A 15,699-nucleotide genomic window follows, 5' to 3' on the forward strand; every position below is an offset into this window, starting at 1 on the left:
AATACATCTCCCCAAAAATGAACTTTCCTACATCGCTAATTAGACAAACTGTAATGAGCCTGGCATTGGTGGTGTAACGGTTAGCAGTCGATCCGGGTTCAACTCCCGGCCAATGCAGCAGCAGATTGTTTTGAGGCAATGAATGCGTGTCTATTTCTTGTCACTACCAAATATAAGCTATTGAGCAATAACTGAATTGAAGAATATAGTTTCCTTCAACTAATTTACAAGTGGGTTCAAGATGATCAAATGGTTTAGCTTTATGTTACTTTCAATTACGAATCAACACATCTCTAAAACGTTTTCCCCCCTCATCAACTTGTTTTCAACCAGCATCAGAAAATGGAGATGGCGGGTTTCGAACCCGGGGCCTCATACATGCAAAGCATGCGCTCTACCACTGAGCTACATCCCCGAGATGAGTTACAAAATGAAAGGATTGAAAAAAAATTGAATCACAAAATAAAATCACTTCGATTTATTCAATGAACACAATGAACATTGAATCATGTTACATTTTCAATACATCTCCCCAAAAATGAACTTTCCGACATCGCTAATTAGACAAACTGTAATGAGCCTGGCATTGGTGGTGTAACGGTTAGCATGGTTGCCTTCCAAGCAGTCGATCCGGGTTCAACTCCCGGCCAATGCAGCAGCAGATTGTTTTGAGACAATGAATGCGTGTCAATTTCTTGTCACTACCAAATATAAGCTATTGAGCAATAACTGAATTGAAGAATATAGTTTCCTTCAACTAATTTACAAGTGGGTTCAAGATGATCAAATGGTTTAGCTTTATGTTACTTTCAATTACGAATCAACACATCTCTAAAACGTTTTTCCCCCTCATAAACTTGTTTTCAACCAGCATCAGAAAATGGAGATGCGGGTTTCGAACCCGGGGCCTCATACATGCAAAGCATGCGCTCTACCACTGAGCTACATCCCCGAGATGAGTTACAAAATGAAAGGATTGAAAAAAAATTGAATCACTAAATAAAATCACTTCGATTTATTCAATGAACACAATGAACATTGAATCATGTTACATTTTCAATACATCTCCCCAAAAATGAACTTTCCGACATCGCTAATTAGACAAACTGTAATGAGCCTGGCATTGGTGGTGTAACGGTTAGCATGGTTGCCTTCCAAGCAGTCGATCCGGGTTCAACTCCCGGCCAATGCAGCAGCAGATTGTTTTGAGGCAATGAATGCGTGTCAATTTCTTGTCACTACCAAATATAAGCTATTGAGCAATAACTGAATTGAAGAATATAGTTTCCTTCAACTAATTTACAAGTGGGTTCAAGATGATCAAATGGTTTAGCTTTATGTTACTTTCAATTACGAATCAACACATCTCTAAAACGTTTTCCCCCCCTCATCAACTTGTTTTCAACCAGCATCAGAAAATGGAGATGCCGGGTTTCGAACCCGGGGCCTCATACATGCAAAGCATGCGCTCTACCACTGAGCTACATCCCCGAGATGAGTTGCCAAATGAAAGGATTGAAAAAAAATTGAATCACTAAATAAAATCACTTCGATTTATTCAATGAACACAATGAACATTGAATCATGTTACATTTTCAATACATCTCCCCAAAAATGAACTTTCCTACATCGCTAATTAGACAAACTGTAATGAGCCTGGCATTGGTGGTGTAACGGTTAGCAGTCGATCCGGGTTCAACTCCCGGCCAATGCAGCAGCAGATTGTTTTGAGGCAATGAATGCGTGTCAATTTCTTGTCACTACCAAATATAAGCTATTGAGCAATAACTGAATTGAAGAATATAGTTTCCTTCAACTAATTTACAAGTGGGTTCAAGATGATCAAATGGTTTAGCTTTATGTTACTTTCAATTACGAATCAACACATCTCTAAAACGTTTTTCCCCCCCTCATCAACTTGTTTTCAACCAGCATCAGAAAATGGAGATGCCGGGTTTCGAACCCGGGGCCTCATACATGCAAAGCATGCGCTCTACCACTGAGCTACATCCCCGAGATGAGTTACAAAATGAAAGGATTGAAAAAAAATTGAATCACTAAATAAAATCACTTCGATTTATTCAATGAACACAATGAACACTGAATCATGTTACATTTTCAATACATCTCCCCAAAAATGAACTTTCCTACATCGCTAATTAGACAAACTGTAATGAGCCTGGCATTGGTGGTGTAACGGTTAGCAGTCGATCCGGGTTCAACTCCCGGCCAATGCAGCAGCAGATTGTTTTGAGGCAATGAATGCGTGTCTATTTCTTGTCACTACCAAATATAAGCTATTGAGCAATAAATGAATTGAAGAATATAGTTTCCTTCAACTAATTTACAAGTGGGTTCAAGATGATCAAATGGTTTAGCTTTATGTTACTTTCAATTACGAATCAACACATCTCTAAAACGTTTTCCCCCCTCATCAACTTGTTTTCAACCAGCATCAGAAAATGGAGATGGCGGGTTTCGAACCCGGGGCCTCATACATGCAAAGCATGCGCTCTACCACTGAGCTACATCCCCGAGATGAGTTACAAAATGAAAGGATTGAAAAAAAATTGAATCACTAAATAAAATCACTTCGATTTATTCAATGAACACAATGAACATTGAATCATGTTACATTTTCAATACATCTCCCCAAAAATGAACTTTCCGACATCGCTAATTAGACAAACTATAATGAGCCTGGCATTGGTGGTGTAACGGTTAGCATGGTTGCCTTCCAAGCAGTCGATCCGGGTTCAACTCCCGGCCAATGCAGCAGCAGATTGTTTTGAGGCAATGAATGCGTGTCAATTTCTTGTCACTACCAAATATAAGCTATTGAGCAATAACTGAATTGAAGAATATAGTTTCCTTCAACTAATTTACAAGTGGGTTCAAGATGATCAAATGGTTTAGCTTTATGTTACTTTCAATTACGAATCAACACATCTCTAAAACGTTTTCCCCCCCTCATCAACTTGTTTTCAACCAGCATCAGAAAATGGAGATGGCGGGTTTCGAACCCGGGGCCTCATACATGCAAAGCATGCGCTCTACCACTGAGCTACATCCCCGAGATGAGTTACAAAATGAAAGGATTGAAAAAAAATTGAATCACTAAATAAAATCACTTCGATTTATTCAATGAACACAATGAACATTGAATCATGTTACATTTTCAATACATCTCCCCAAAAATGAACTTTCCGACATCGCTAATTAGACAAACTGTAATGAGCCTGGCATTGGTGGTGTAACGGTTAGCATGGTTGCCTTCCAAGCAGTCGATCCGGGTTCAACTCCCGGCCAATGCAGCAGCAGATTGTTTTGAGACAATGAATGCGTGTCAATTTCTTGTCACTACCAAATATAAGCTATTGAGCAATAACTGAATTGAAGAATATAGTTTCCTTCAACTAATTTACAAGTGGGTTCAAGATGATCAAATGGTTTAGCTTTATGTTACTTTCAATTACGAATCAACACATCTCTAAAACGTTTTTCCCCCCTCATAAACTTGTTTTCAACTAGCATCAGAAAATGGAGATGCCGGGTTTCGAACCCGGGACCTCATACATGCAAAGCATGCGCTCTACCACTGAGCTACATCCCCGAGATGAGTTACAAAATGAAAGGATTGAAAAAAAATTGAATCACTAAATAAAATCACTTCGATTTATTCAATGAACACAATGAACATTGAATCATGTTACATTTTCAATACATCTCCCCAAAAATGAACTTTCCGACATCGCTAATTAGACAAACTGTAATGAGCCTGGCATTGGTGGTGTAACGGTTAGCATGGTTGCCTTCCAAGCAGTCGATCCGGGTTCAACTCCCGGCCAATGCAGCAGCAGATTGTTTTGAGGCAATGAATGCGTGTCAATTTCTTGTCACTACCAAATATAAGCTATTGAGCAATAACTGAATTGAAGAATATAGTTTCCTTCAACTAATTTACAAGTGGGTTCAAGATGATCAAATGGTTTAGCTTTATGTTACTTTCAATTACGAATCAACACATCTCTAAAACGTTTTTCCCCCCTCATCAACTTGTTTTCAACCAGCATCAGAAAATGGAGATGCCGGGTTTCGAACCCGGGGCCTCATACATGCAAAGCATGCGCTCTACCACTGAGCTACATCCCCGAGATGAGTTACAAAATGAAAGGATTGAAAAAAAATTGAATCACTAAATAAAATCACTTCGATTTATTCAATGAACACAATGAACATTGAATCATGTTGCATTTTCAATACATCTCCCCAAAAATGAACTTTCCTACATCGCTAATTAGACAAACTGTAATGAGCCTGGCATTGGTGGTGTAACGGTTAGCAGTCGATCCGGGTTCAACTCCCGGCCAATGCAGCAGCAGATTGTTTTGAGGCAATGAATGCGTGTCAATTTCTTGTCACTACCAAATATAAGCTATTGAGCAATAACTGAATTGAAGAATATAGTTTCCTTCAACTAATTTACAAGTGGGTTCAAGATGATCAAATGGTTTAGCTTTATGTTACTTTCAATTACGAATCAACACATCTCTAAAACGTTTTTCCCCCCTCATCAACTTGTTTTCAACCAGCATCAGAAAATGGAGATGCCGGGTTTCGAACCCGGGGCCTCATACATGCAAAGCATGCGCTCTACCACTGAGCTACATCCCCGAGATGAGTTACAAAATGAAAGGATTGAAAAAAAATTGAATCACTAAATAAAATCACTTCGATTTATTCAATGAACACAATGAACACTGAATCATGTTACATTTTCAATACATCTCCCCAAAAATGAACTTTCCTACATCGCTAATTAGACAAACTGTAATGAGCCTGGCATTGGTGGTGTAACGGTTAGCAGTCGATCCGGGTTCAACTCCCGGCCAATGCAGCAGCAGATTGTTTTGAGGCAATGAATGCGTGTCAATTTCTGGTCACTACCAAATATAAGCTATTGAGCAATAACTGAATTGAAGAATATAGTTTCCTTCAACTAATTTACAAGTGGGTTCAAGATGATCAAATGGTTTAGCTTTATGTTACTTTCAATTACGAATCAACACATCTCTAAAACGTTTTTCCCCCCTCATAAACTTGTTTTCAACTAGCATCAGAAAATGGAGATGCCGGGTTTCGAACCCGGGACCTCATACATGCAAAGCATGCGCTCTACCACTGAGCTACATCCCCGAGATGAGTTACAAAATGAAAGGATTGAAAAAAAATTGAATCACTAAATAAAATCACTTCGATTTATTCAATGAACACAATGAACATTGAATCATGTTACATTTTCAATACATCTCCCCAAAAATGAACTTTCCGACATCGCTAATTAGACAAACTGTAATGAGCCTGGCATTGGTGGTGTAACGGTTAGCATGGTTGCCTTCCAAGCAGTCGATCCGGGTTCAACTCCCGGCCAATGCAGCAGCAGATTGTTTTGAGGCAATGAATGCGTGTCAATTTCTTGTCACTACCAAATATAAGCTATTGAGCAATAACTGAATTGAAGAATATAGTTTCCTTCAACTAATTTACAAGTGGGTTCAAGATGATCAAATGGTTTAGCTTTATGTTACTTTCAATTACGAATCAACACATCTCTAAAACGTTTTTCCCCCCTCATCAACTTGTTTTCAACCAGCATCAGAAAATGGAGATGCCGGGTTTCGAACCCGGGGCCTCATACATGCAAAGCATGCGCTCTACCACTGAGCTACATCCCCGAGATGAGTTACAAAATGAAAGGATTGAAAAAAAATTGAATCACTAAATAAAATCACTTCGATTTATTCAATGAACACAATGAACATTGAATCATGTTGCATTTTCAATACATCTCCCCAAAAATGAACTTTCCTACATCGCTAATTAGACAAACTGTAATGAGCCTGGCATTGGTGGTGTAACGGTTAGCAGTCGATCCGGGTTCAACTCCCGGCCAATGCAGCAGCAGATTGTTTTGAGGCAATGAATGCGTGTCAATTTCTTGTCACTACCAAATATAAGCTATTGAGCAATAACTGAATTGAAGAATATAGTTTCCTTCAACTAATTTACAAGTGGGTTCAAGATGATCAAATGGTTTAGCTTTATGTTACTTTCAATTACGAATCAACACATCTCTAAAACGTTTTTCCCCCCTCATCAACTTGTTTTCAACCAGCATCAGAAAATGGAGATGCCGGGTTTCGAACCCGGGGCCTCATACATGCAAAGCATGCGCTCTACCACTGAGCTACATCCCCGAGATGAGTTACAAAATGAAAGGATTGAAAAAAAATTGAATCACTAAATAAAATCACTTCGATTTATTCAATGAACACAATGAACACTGAATCATGTTACATTTTCAATACATCTCCCCAAAAATGAACTTTCCTACATCGCTAATTAGACAAACTGTAATGAGCCTGGCATTGGTGGTGTAACGGTTAGCAGTCGATCCGGGTTCAACTCCCGGCCAATGCAGCAGCAGATTGTTTTGAGGCAATGAATGCGTGTCAATTTCTGGTCTCTACCAAATATAAGCTATTGAGCAATAACTGAATTGAAGAATATAGTTTCCTTCAACTAATTTACAAGTGGGTTCAAGATGATCAAATGGTTTAGCTTTATGTTACTTTCAATTACGAATCAACACATCTCTAAAACGTTTTCCCCCCCTCATCAACTTGTTTTCAACCAGCATCAGAAAATGGAGATGCCGGGTTTCGAACCCGGGGCCTCATACATGCAAAGCATGCGCTCTACCACTGAGCTACATCCCCGAGATGAGTTACAAAATGAAAGGATTGAAAAAAAATTGAATCACTAAATAAAATCACTTCGATTTATTCAATGAACACAATGAACATTGAATCATGTTACATTTTCAATACATCTCCCCAAAAATGAACTTTCCGACATCGCTAATTAGACAAACTGTAATGAGCCTGGCATTGGTGGTGTAACGGTTAGCATGGTTGCCTTCCAAGCAGTCGATCCGGGTTCAACTCCCGGCCAATGCAGCAGCAGATTGTTTTGAGGCAATGAATGCGTGTCAATTTCTTGTCACTACCAAATATAAGCTATTGAGCAATAACTGAATTGAAGAATATAGTTTCCTTCAACTAATTTACAAGTGGGTTCAAGATGATCAAATGGTTTAGCTTTATGTTACTTTCAATTACGAATCAACACATCTCTAAAACGTTTTCCCCCCCTCATCAACTTGTTTTCAACCAGCATCAGAAAATGGAGATGGCGGGTTTCGAACCCGGGGCCTCATACATGCAAAGCATGCGCTCTACCACTGAGCTACATCCCCGAGATGAGTTACAAAATGAAAGGATTGAAAAAAAATTGAATCACTAAATAAAATCACTTCGATTTATTCAATGAACACAATGAACATTGAATCATGTTACATTTTCAATACATCTCCCCAAAAATGAACTTTCCGACATCGCTAATTAGACAAACTGTAATGAGCCTGGCATTGGTGGTGTAACGGTTAGCATGGTTGCCTTCCAAGCAGTCGATCCGGGTTCAACTCCCGGCCAATGCAGCAGCAGATTGTTTTGAGACAATGAATGCGTGTCAATTTCTTGTCACTACCAAATATAAGCTATTGAGCAATAACTGAATTGAAGAATATAGTTTCCTTCAACTAATTTACAAGTGGGTTCAAGATGATCAAATGGTTTAGCTTTATGTTACTTTCAATTACGAATCAACACATCTCTAAAACGTTTTCCCCCCCCTCATCAACTTGTTTTCAACCAGCATCAGAAAATGGAGATGGCGGGTTTCGAACCCGGGGCCTCATACATGCAAAGCATGCGCTCTACCACTGAGCTACATCCCCGAGATGAGTTACAAAATGAAAGGATTGAAAAAAAATTGAATCACTAAATAAAATCACTTCGATTTATTCAATGAACACAATGAACATTGAATCATGTTACATTTTCAATACATCTCCCCAAAAATGAACTTTCCGACATCGCTAATTAGACAAACTGTAATGAGCCTGGCATTGGTGGTGTAACGGTTAGCATGGTTGCCTTCCAAGCAGTCGATCCGGGTTCAACTCCCGGCCAATGCAGCAGCAGATTGTTTTGAGGCAATGAATGCGTGTCAATTTCTTGTCACTACCAAATATAAGCTATTGAGCAATAACTGAATTGAAGAATATAGTTTCCTTCAACTAATTTACAAGTGGGTTCAAGATGATCAAATGGTTTAGCTTTATGTTACTTTCAATTACGAATCAACACATCTCTAAAACGTTTTTCCCCCCTCATCAACTTGTTTTCAACCAGCATCAGAAAATGGAGATGCCGGGTTTCGAACCAGGGGCCTCATACATGCAAAGCATGCGCTCTACCACTGAGCTACATCCCCGAGATGAGTTACAAAATGAAAGGATTGAAAAAAAATTGAATCACTAAATAAAATCACTTCGATTTATTCAATGAACACAATGAACATTGAATCATGTTACATTTTCAATACATCTCCCCAAAAATGAACTTTCCGACATCGCTAATTAGACAAACTGTAATGAGCCTGGCATTGGTGGTGTAACGGTTAGCAGTCGATCCGGGTTCAACTCCCGGCCAATGCAGCAGCAGATTGTTTTGAGGCAATGAATGCGTGTCAATTTCTTGTCACTACCAAATATAAGCTATTGAGCAATAACTGAATTGAAGAATATAGTTTCCTTCAACTAATTTACAAGTGGGTTCAAGATGATCAAATGGTTTAGCTTTATGTTACTTTCAATTACGAATCAACACATCTCTAAAACGTTTTCCCCCCCTCATCAACTTGTTTTCAACCAGCATCAGAAAATGGAGATGCCGGGTTTCGAACCCGGGGCCTCATACATGCAAAGCATGCGCTCTACCACTGAGCTACATCCCCGAGATGAGTTACAAAATGAAAGGATTGAAAAAAAATTGAATCACTAAATAAAATCACTTCGATTTATTCAATGAACACAATGAACATTGAATCATGTTACATTTTCAATACATCTCCCCAAAAATGAACTTTCCGACATCGCTAATTAGACAAACTGTAATGAGCCTGGCATTGGTGGTGTAACGGTTAGCATGGTTGCCTTCCAAGCAGTCGATCCGGGTTCAACTCCCGGCCAATGCAGCAGCAGATTGTTTTGAGGCAATGAATGCGTGTCAATTTCTTGTCACTACCAAATATAAGCTATTGAGCAATAACTGAATTGAAGAATATAGTTTCCTTCAACTAATTTACAAGTGGGTTCAAGATGATCAAATGGTTTAGCTTTATGTTACTTTCAATTACGAATCAACACATCTCTAAAACGTTTTTCCCCCCTCATAAACTTGTTTTCAACCAGCATCAGAAAATGGAGATGCCGGGTTTCGAACCCGGGACCTTATACATGCAAAGCATGCGCTCTACCACTGAGCTACATCCCCGAGATGAGTTACAAAATGAAAGGATTGAAAAAAAATTGAATCACTAAATAAAATCACTTCGATTTATTCAATGAACACAATGAACATTGAATCATGTTACATTTTCAATACATCTCCCCAAAAATGAACTTTCCGACATCGCTAATTAGACAAACTGTAATGAGCCTGGCATTGGTGGTGTAACGGTTAGCATGGTTGCCTTCCAAGCAGTCGATCCGGGTTCAACTCCCGGCCAATGCAGCAGCAGATTGTTTTGAGGCAATGAATGCGTGTCAATTTCTTGTCACTACCAAATATAAGCTATTGAGCAATAACTGAATTGAAGAATATAGTTTCCTTCAACTAATTTACAAGTGGGTTCAAGATGATCAAATGGTTTAGCTTTATGTTACTTTCAATTACGAATCAACACATCTCTAAAACGTTTTTCCCCCCTCATCAACTTGTTTTCAACCAGCATCAGAAAATGGAGATGCCGGGTTTCGAACCAGGGGCCTCATACATGCAAAGCATGCGCTCTACCACTGAGCTACATCCCCGAGATGAGTTACAAAATGAAAGGATTGAAAAAAAATTGAATCACTAAATAAAATCACTTCGATTTATTCAATGAACACAATGAACGTTGAATCATGTTACATTTTCAATACATCTCCCCAAAAATGAACTTTCCTACATCGCTAATTAGACAAACTGTAATGAGCCTGGCATTGGTGGTGTAACGGTTAGCAGTCGATCCGGGTTCAACTCCCGGGCAATGCAGCAGCAGATTGTTTTGAGGCAATGAATGCGTGTCAATTTCTTGTCACTACCAAATATAAGCTATTGAGCAATAACTGAATTGAAGAATATAGTTTCCTTCAACTAATTTACAAGTGGGTTCAAGATGATCAAATGGTTTAGCTTTATGTTACTTTCAATTACGAATCAACACATCTCTAAAACGTTTTTCCCCCTCATCAACTTGTTTTAAACCAGCATCAGAAAATGGAGATGCCGGGTTTCGAACCCGGGGCCTCATACATGCAAAGCATGCGCTCTACCACTGAGCTACATCCCCGAGATGAGTTACAAAATGAAAGGATTGAAAAAAAATTGAATCACTAAATAAAATCACTTCGATTTATTCAATGAACACAATGAACACTGAATCATGTTACATTTTCAATACATCTCCCCAAAAATGAACTTTCCTACATCGCTAATTAGACAAACTGTAATGAGCCTGGCATTGGTGGTGTAACGGTTAGCAGTCGATCCGGGTTCAACTCCCGGCCAATGCAGCAGCAGATTGTTTTGAGACAATGAATGCGTGTCTATTTCTTGTCACTACCAAATATAAGCTATTGAGCAATAACTGAATTGAAGAATATAGTTTCCTTCAACTAATTTACAAGTGGGTTCAAGATGATCAAACGGTTTAGCTTTATGTTACTTTCAATTACGAATCAACACATCTCTAAAACGTTTTTCCCCCCTCATCAACTTGTTTTCAACCAGCATCAGAAAATGGAGATGCCGGGTTTGGAACCCGGGGCCTCATACATGCAAAGCATGCGCTCTACCACTGAGCTACATCCCCGAGATGAGTTACAAAATGAAAGGATTGAAAAAAAATTGAATCACTAAATAAAATCACTTCGATTTATTCAATGAACACAATGAACATTGAATCATGTTACATTTTCAATACATCTCCCCAAAAATGAACTTTCCGACATCGCTAATTAGACAAACTGTAATGAGCCTGGCATTGGTGGTGTAACGGTTAGCATGGTTGCCTTCCAAGCAGTCGATCCGGGTTCAACTCCCGGCCAATGCAGCAGCAGATTGTTTTGAGGCAATGAATGCGTGTCAATTTCTTGTCACTACCAAATATAAGCTATTGAGCAATAACTGAATTGAAGAATATAGTTTCCTTCAACTAATTTACAAGTGGGTTCAAGATGATCAAATGGTTTAGCTTTATGTTACTTTCAATTACGAATCAACACATCTCTAAAACGTTTTTCCCCCCTCATCAACTTGTTTTCAACCAGCATCAGAAAATGGAGATGCCGGGTTTCGAACCAGGGGCCTCATACATGCAAAGCATGCGCTCTACCACTGAGCTACATCCCCGAGATGAGTTACAAAATGAAAGGATTGAAAAAAAATTGAATCACTAAATAAAATCACTTCGATTTATTCAATGAACACAATGAACGTTGAATCATGTTACATTTTCAATACATCTCCCCAAAAATGAACTTTCCTACATCGCTAATTAGACAAACTGTAATGAGCCTGGCATTGGTGGTGTAACGGTTAGCAGTCGATCCGGGTTCAACTCCCGGGCAATGCAGCAGCAGATTGTTTTGAGGCAATGAATGCGTGTCAATTTCTTGTCACTACCAAATATAAGCTATTGAGCAATAACTGAATTGAAGAATATAGTTTCCTTCAACTAATTTACAAGTGGGTTCAAGATGATCAAATGGTTTAGCTTTATGTTACTTTCAATTACGAATCAACACATCTCTAAAACGTTTTTCCCCCTCATCAACTTGTTTTAAACCAGCATCAGAAAATGGAGATGCCGGGTTTCGAACCCGGGGCCTCATACATGCAAAGCATGCGCTCTACCACTGAGCTACATCCCCGAGATGAGTTACAAAATGAAAGGATTGAAAAAAAATTGAATCACTAAATAAAATCACTTCGATTTATTCAATGAACACAATGAACACTGAATCATGTTACATTTTCAATACATCTCCCCAAAAATGAACTTTCCTACATCGCTAATTAGACAAACTGTAATGAGCCTGGCATTGGTGGTGTAACGGTTAGCAGTCGATCCGGGTTCAACTCCCGGCCAATGCAGCAGCAGATTGTTTTGAGACAATGAATGCGTGTCTATTTCTTGTCACTACCAAATATAAGCTATTGAGCAATAACTGAATTGAAGAATATAGTTTCCTTCAACTAATTTACAAGTGGGTTCAAGATGATCAAATGGTTTAGCTTTATGTTACTTTCAATTACGAATCAACACATCTCTAAAACGTTTTTCCCCCCTCATCAACTTGTTTTCAACCAGCATCAGAAAATGGAGATGCCGGGTTTCGAACCCGGGGCCTCATACATGCAAAGCATGCGCTCTACCACTGAGCTACTTCCCCGAGATGAGTTACAAAATGAAAGGATTGAAAAAAAATTGAATCACTAAATAAAATCACTTCGATTTATTCAATGAACACAATGAACATTGAATCATGTTACATTTTCAATACATCTCCCCAAAAATGAACTTTCCGACATCGCTAATTAGACAAACTGTAATGAGCCTGGCATTGGTGGTGTAACGGTTAGCATGGTTGCCTTCCAAGCAGTCGATCCGGGTTCAACTCCCGGCCAATGCAGCAGCAGATTGTTTTGAGGCAATGAATGCGTGACAATTTCTTGTCACTACCAAATATAAGCTATTGAGCAATAACTGAATTGAAGAATATAGTTTCCTTCAACTAATTTACAAGTGGGTTCAAGATGATCAAATGGTTTAGCTTTATGTTACTTTCAATTACGAATCAACACATCTCTAAAACGTTTTTCCCCCTCATCAACTTGTTTTAAACCAGCATCAGAAAATGGAGATGCCGGGTTTCGAATCCGGGGCCTCATACATGCAAAGCATGCGCTCTACCACTGAGCTACATCCCCGAGATGAGTTACAAAATGAAAGGATTGAAAAAAAATTGAATCACTAAATAAAATCACTTCGATTTATTCAATGAACACAATGAACATTGAATCATGTTACATTTTCAATACATCTCCCCAAAAATGAACTTTCCGACATCGCTAATTAGACAAACTGTAATGAGCCTGGCATTGGTGGTGTAACGGTTAGCATGGTTGCCATCCAAGCAGTCGATCCGGGTTCAACTCCCGGCCAATGCAGCAGCAGATTGTTTTGAGGCAATGAATGCGTGACAATTTCTTGTCACTACCAAATATAAGCTATTGAGCAATAACTGAATTGAAGAATATAGTTTCCTTCAACTAATTTACAAGTGAGTTCAAGATGATCAAATGGTTTAGCTTTATGTTACTTTCAATTACGAATCAACACATCTCTAAAACGTTTTCCCCCCCCCTCATCAACTTGTTTTCAACCAGCATCAGAAAATGGAGATGCCGGGTTTCGAACCCGGGGCCTCATACATGCAAAGCATGCGCTCTACCACTGAGCTACATCCCCGAGATGAGTTACAAAATGAAAGGATTGAAAAAAAATTGAATCACTAAATAAAAACACTTCGATTTATTCAATGAACACAATGAACATTGAATCATGTTACATTTTCAATACATCTCCCCAAAAATGAACTTTCCTACATCGCTAATTAGACAAACTGTAATGAGCCTGGCATTGGTGGTGTAACGGTTAGCAGTCGATCCGGGTTCAACTCCCGGTCAATGCAGCAGCAGATTGTTTTGAGGCAATGAATGCGTGTCAATTTCTTGTCACTACCAAATATAAGCTATTGAGCAATAACTGAATTGAAGAATATAGTTTCCCTCAAATAATTTACAAGTGGGTTCAAGATGATCAAATGGTTTAGCTTTATGTTACTTTCAATTACGTATCAACACATCTCTAAAACGTTTTTCCCCCCTCATCAACTTGTTTTCAACCAGCATCAGAAAATGGAGATGCCGGGTTTCGAACCCGGGGCCTCATACATGCAAAGCATGCGCTCTACCACTGAGCTACATCCCCGAGATGAGTTACAAAATGAAAGGATTGAAAAAAAATTGAATCACTAAATAAAATCACTTCGATTTATTCAATGAACACAATGAACATTGAATCATGTTACATTTTCAATACATCTCCCCAAAAATGAACTTTCCGACATCGCTAATTAGACAAACTGTAATGAGCCTGGCATTGGTGGTGTAACGGTTAGCATGGTTGCCTTCCAAGCAGTCGATCCGGGTTCAACTCCCGGCCAATGCAGCAGCAGATTGTTTTGAGGCAATGAATGCGTGTCAATTTCTTGTCACTACCAAATATAAGCTATTGAGCAATAACTGAATTGAAGAATATAGTTTCCTTCAACTAATTTACAAGTGGGTTCAAGATGATCAAATGGTTTAGCTTTATGTTACTTTCAATTACGAATCAACACATCTCTAAAACGTTTTTCCCCCCTCATCAACTTGTTTTCAACCAGCATCAGAAAATGGAGATGCCGGGTTTCGAACCCGGGGCCTCATACATGCAAAGCATGCGCTCTACCACTGAGCTACATCCCCGAGATGAGTTACAAAATGAAAGGATTGAAAAAAAATTGAATCACTAAATAAAATCACTTCGATTTATTCAATGAACACAATGAACATTGAATCATGTTACATTTTCAATACATCTCCCCAAAAATGAACTTTGATACATCGCTAATTAGACAAACTGTAATGAGCCTGGCATTGGTGGTGTAACGGTTAGCAGTCGATCCGGGTTCAACTCCCGGCCAATGCAGCAGCAGATTGTTTTGAGGCAATGAATGCGTGTCAATTTCTTGTCACTACCAATTATAAGCTATTGAGCAATAACTGAATTGAAGAATATAGTTTCCTTCAACTAATTTACAAGTGGGTTCAAGATGATCAAATGGTTTAGCTTTATGTTACTTTCAATTACGAATCAACACATCTCTAAAACGTTTTTCCCCCCTCATCAACTTGTTTTCAACCAGCATCAGAAAATGGAGATGCCGGGTTTCGAACCCGGGGCCTCATACATGCAAAGCATGCGCTCTACCACTGAGCTACATCCCCGAGATGAGTTACAAAATGAAAGGATTGAAAAAAAATTGAATCACTAAATAAAATCACTTCGATTTATTCAATGAACACAATGAACATTGAATCATGTTACATTTTCAATATATCTCCCCAAAAATGAACTTTCCGACATCGCTAATTAGACAAACTGTAATGAGCCTGGCATTGGTGGTGTAACGGTTAGCATGGTTGCCTTCCAAGCAGTCGACTCCCGGCCAATGCAGCAGCAGATTGTTTTGAGGCAATGAATGCGTGTCAATTTCTTGTCACTACCAAATATAAGCTATTGAGCAATAACTGAATTGAAAAATATAGTTTCCTTCAACTAATTTACAAGTGGGTTCAAGATGATCAAATGGTTTAGCTTTATGTTACTTTCAATTACGAATCAACACATCTCTAAAACGTT

At 38.8% G+C, this 15,699-nt stretch overlaps 30 non-coding genes across 30 annotated transcripts; 14 read left to right on the forward strand and 16 right to left on the reverse strand.

Moving 5' to 3' along the window:
• The first annotated feature begins 583 nt into the window (after positions 1 to 583).
• TRNAG-UCC (transfer RNA glycine (anticodon UCC)) lies at positions 584 to 655 on the forward strand. Its single transcript has one exon. It is a non-coding gene; the product is annotated as a tRNA-Gly (tRNA).
• A 465-nt stretch (positions 656 to 1,120) lies between these two features.
• TRNAG-UCC (transfer RNA glycine (anticodon UCC)) lies at positions 1,121 to 1,192 on the forward strand. The gene has a single exon. It is a non-coding gene; the product is annotated as a tRNA-Gly (tRNA).
• A 227-nt stretch (positions 1,193 to 1,419) lies between these two features.
• On the reverse strand, positions 1,420 to 1,491 carry TRNAA-UGC (transfer RNA alanine (anticodon UGC)). Its single transcript has one exon. It is a non-coding gene; the product is annotated as a tRNA-Ala (tRNA).
• Positions 1,492 to 1,942: 451 nt separating this feature from the next.
• Positions 1,943 to 2,014, reverse strand: TRNAA-UGC (transfer RNA alanine (anticodon UGC)). The gene has a single exon. It is a non-coding gene; the product is annotated as a tRNA-Ala (tRNA).
• A 689-nt stretch (positions 2,015 to 2,703) lies between these two features.
• On the forward strand, positions 2,704 to 2,775 carry TRNAG-UCC (transfer RNA glycine (anticodon UCC)). The gene has a single exon. It is a non-coding gene; the product is annotated as a tRNA-Gly (tRNA).
• A 467-nt stretch (positions 2,776 to 3,242) lies between these two features.
• Positions 3,243 to 3,314, forward strand: TRNAG-UCC (transfer RNA glycine (anticodon UCC)). The gene has a single exon. It is a non-coding gene; the product is annotated as a tRNA-Gly (tRNA).
• Positions 3,315 to 3,541: 227 nt separating this feature from the next.
• TRNAA-UGC (transfer RNA alanine (anticodon UGC)) lies at positions 3,542 to 3,613 on the reverse strand. The gene has a single exon. It is a non-coding gene; the product is annotated as a tRNA-Ala (tRNA).
• Positions 3,614 to 3,781: 168 nt separating this feature from the next.
• Positions 3,782 to 3,853, forward strand: TRNAG-UCC (transfer RNA glycine (anticodon UCC)). Its single transcript has one exon. It is a non-coding gene; the product is annotated as a tRNA-Gly (tRNA).
• A 227-nt stretch (positions 3,854 to 4,080) lies between these two features.
• On the reverse strand, positions 4,081 to 4,152 carry TRNAA-UGC (transfer RNA alanine (anticodon UGC)). The gene has a single exon. It is a non-coding gene; the product is annotated as a tRNA-Ala (tRNA).
• A 450-nt stretch (positions 4,153 to 4,602) lies between these two features.
• On the reverse strand, positions 4,603 to 4,674 carry TRNAA-UGC (transfer RNA alanine (anticodon UGC)). Its single transcript has one exon. It is a non-coding gene; the product is annotated as a tRNA-Ala (tRNA).
• Positions 4,675 to 5,124: 450 nt separating this feature from the next.
• TRNAA-UGC (transfer RNA alanine (anticodon UGC)) lies at positions 5,125 to 5,196 on the reverse strand. The gene has a single exon. It is a non-coding gene; the product is annotated as a tRNA-Ala (tRNA).
• A 168-nt stretch (positions 5,197 to 5,364) lies between these two features.
• On the forward strand, positions 5,365 to 5,436 carry TRNAG-UCC (transfer RNA glycine (anticodon UCC)). Its single transcript has one exon. It is a non-coding gene; the product is annotated as a tRNA-Gly (tRNA).
• Positions 5,437 to 5,663: 227 nt separating this feature from the next.
• Positions 5,664 to 5,735, reverse strand: TRNAA-UGC (transfer RNA alanine (anticodon UGC)). Its single transcript has one exon. It is a non-coding gene; the product is annotated as a tRNA-Ala (tRNA).
• A 450-nt stretch (positions 5,736 to 6,185) lies between these two features.
• On the reverse strand, positions 6,186 to 6,257 carry TRNAA-UGC (transfer RNA alanine (anticodon UGC)). The gene has a single exon. It is a non-coding gene; the product is annotated as a tRNA-Ala (tRNA).
• A 450-nt stretch (positions 6,258 to 6,707) lies between these two features.
• Positions 6,708 to 6,779, reverse strand: TRNAA-UGC (transfer RNA alanine (anticodon UGC)). The gene has a single exon. It is a non-coding gene; the product is annotated as a tRNA-Ala (tRNA).
• A 168-nt stretch (positions 6,780 to 6,947) lies between these two features.
• TRNAG-UCC (transfer RNA glycine (anticodon UCC)) lies at positions 6,948 to 7,019 on the forward strand. The gene has a single exon. It is a non-coding gene; the product is annotated as a tRNA-Gly (tRNA).
• A 467-nt stretch (positions 7,020 to 7,486) lies between these two features.
• On the forward strand, positions 7,487 to 7,558 carry TRNAG-UCC (transfer RNA glycine (anticodon UCC)). The gene has a single exon. It is a non-coding gene; the product is annotated as a tRNA-Gly (tRNA).
• A 468-nt stretch (positions 7,559 to 8,026) lies between these two features.
• Positions 8,027 to 8,098, forward strand: TRNAG-UCC (transfer RNA glycine (anticodon UCC)). The gene has a single exon. It is a non-coding gene; the product is annotated as a tRNA-Gly (tRNA).
• A 749-nt stretch (positions 8,099 to 8,847) lies between these two features.
• On the reverse strand, positions 8,848 to 8,919 carry TRNAA-UGC (transfer RNA alanine (anticodon UGC)). Its single transcript has one exon. It is a non-coding gene; the product is annotated as a tRNA-Ala (tRNA).
• A 168-nt stretch (positions 8,920 to 9,087) lies between these two features.
• TRNAG-UCC (transfer RNA glycine (anticodon UCC)) lies at positions 9,088 to 9,159 on the forward strand. Its single transcript has one exon. It is a non-coding gene; the product is annotated as a tRNA-Gly (tRNA).
• A 467-nt stretch (positions 9,160 to 9,626) lies between these two features.
• TRNAG-UCC (transfer RNA glycine (anticodon UCC)) lies at positions 9,627 to 9,698 on the forward strand. The gene has a single exon. It is a non-coding gene; the product is annotated as a tRNA-Gly (tRNA).
• Positions 9,699 to 10,446: 748 nt separating this feature from the next.
• Positions 10,447 to 10,518, reverse strand: TRNAA-UGC (transfer RNA alanine (anticodon UGC)). The gene has a single exon. It is a non-coding gene; the product is annotated as a tRNA-Ala (tRNA).
• A 690-nt stretch (positions 10,519 to 11,208) lies between these two features.
• TRNAG-UCC (transfer RNA glycine (anticodon UCC)) lies at positions 11,209 to 11,280 on the forward strand. Its single transcript has one exon. It is a non-coding gene; the product is annotated as a tRNA-Gly (tRNA).
• Positions 11,281 to 12,028: 748 nt separating this feature from the next.
• TRNAA-UGC (transfer RNA alanine (anticodon UGC)) lies at positions 12,029 to 12,100 on the reverse strand. Its single transcript has one exon. It is a non-coding gene; the product is annotated as a tRNA-Ala (tRNA).
• Positions 12,101 to 12,790: 690 nt separating this feature from the next.
• On the forward strand, positions 12,791 to 12,862 carry TRNAG-UCC (transfer RNA glycine (anticodon UCC)). Its single transcript has one exon. It is a non-coding gene; the product is annotated as a tRNA-Gly (tRNA).
• A 767-nt stretch (positions 12,863 to 13,629) lies between these two features.
• Positions 13,630 to 13,701, reverse strand: TRNAA-UGC (transfer RNA alanine (anticodon UGC)). Its single transcript has one exon. It is a non-coding gene; the product is annotated as a tRNA-Ala (tRNA).
• A 450-nt stretch (positions 13,702 to 14,151) lies between these two features.
• TRNAA-UGC (transfer RNA alanine (anticodon UGC)) lies at positions 14,152 to 14,223 on the reverse strand. Its single transcript has one exon. It is a non-coding gene; the product is annotated as a tRNA-Ala (tRNA).
• Positions 14,224 to 14,391: 168 nt separating this feature from the next.
• On the forward strand, positions 14,392 to 14,463 carry TRNAG-UCC (transfer RNA glycine (anticodon UCC)). Its single transcript has one exon. It is a non-coding gene; the product is annotated as a tRNA-Gly (tRNA).
• A 227-nt stretch (positions 14,464 to 14,690) lies between these two features.
• On the reverse strand, positions 14,691 to 14,762 carry TRNAA-UGC (transfer RNA alanine (anticodon UGC)). Its single transcript has one exon. It is a non-coding gene; the product is annotated as a tRNA-Ala (tRNA).
• A 450-nt stretch (positions 14,763 to 15,212) lies between these two features.
• On the reverse strand, positions 15,213 to 15,284 carry TRNAA-UGC (transfer RNA alanine (anticodon UGC)). The gene has a single exon. It is a non-coding gene; the product is annotated as a tRNA-Ala (tRNA).
• Between the last annotated feature and the right edge of the window lie 415 nt (positions 15,285 to 15,699).

Source organism: Saccoglossus kowalevskii, chromosome 6 (assembly GCF_978046115.1).
Source record: "Saccoglossus kowalevskii chromosome 6, keSacKowa6.1, whole genome shotgun sequence".
In the NCBI taxonomy this organism is placed as follows: Eukaryota; Metazoa; Hemichordata; class Enteropneusta; family Harrimaniidae; genus Saccoglossus; species Saccoglossus kowalevskii.